This window comes from Mustela nigripes, chromosome 5, assembly GCF_022355385.1.
Source record: "Mustela nigripes isolate SB6536 chromosome 5, MUSNIG.SB6536, whole genome shotgun sequence".
In the NCBI taxonomy this organism is placed as follows: domain Eukaryota; kingdom Metazoa; phylum Chordata; class Mammalia; order Carnivora; family Mustelidae; genus Mustela; species Mustela nigripes.
The window spans coordinates 86803337-86804175 of NC_081561.1; the positions used below are offsets into that span (position 1 = coordinate 86803337).

General features: G+C 31.7%; 1 pseudogene; it reads left to right on the plus strand.

The window, feature by feature from the left end:
• Window positions 1–497: 497 nt before the first annotated feature.
• Window positions 498–611, plus strand: LOC132018910 (U2 spliceosomal RNA; annotated as a pseudogene).
• The last annotated feature ends 228 nt before the right edge of the window (window positions 612–839 follow it).

Below are 839 nucleotides of genomic sequence, written 5' to 3' on the forward strand. Positions count from 1 at the left end.
AAACTAATTATGTACTATACAGTAGCTAACTGAATAGTTAAAAAAAAAAGTGATGGTAGCCTCATAGAATTAATTGTTAAGTGTTGTCTTTCTCTTCTAGTTTTTAGAAGGGTTTTTGTAAAACTGATGCTGTTTTTCCTAAAATGTTAAGTAGAATCACCAATGAATACATCTGGGACTGGAGTTTTCTTTTGGGGAAGGTTTTAAATTATGAATTTAATTTCTTTTAGTAGATAGTGGCTATTCAGATTATCTACTTTTTTCTTCATTTAACAGCTTTATTGAGCTGTAATTCACATACCATATTATTCACCCATTTAAAGTGTACAATTCAATGCAATTTTTAGATTTAAAAAGTTTCAGGACTATCATCACAGTAAATCTTAGGACATTTCCATCACCTCAAACCCCACACACTTTATCTATCACCACCCCCTCCACCTGACCTAAAGCAATCACTAATCTACATTCTCTCTCTCTAAAATTGCCTATTTTGGATCGCTTCTCGGCCTTTTGGCTAAGATCAAGTGTAGTATCTGTTCTTATCAGTTTAAAATTGCCTATTTTGGAGATTTCCTATAAATGGAATCATACAATATGCGGTATTTTATAACTGGTTTCTTTCACTTAGCTTAACGTCTTCAACTTTCACCTTTATTATAACATGTACCATGTATCAGTACTTCATTTCTTTTTTATAGCTAAGTAATATTCATTGTATGGGCAATTGTTTATTATTCATCAGTTGATGGACATTTGGGTTGTTCCTACATTTCAGTTATTATGAACAATGCTGCTATACATGCATGTATACAAATTTTCATTTCTCTCCCATAGAC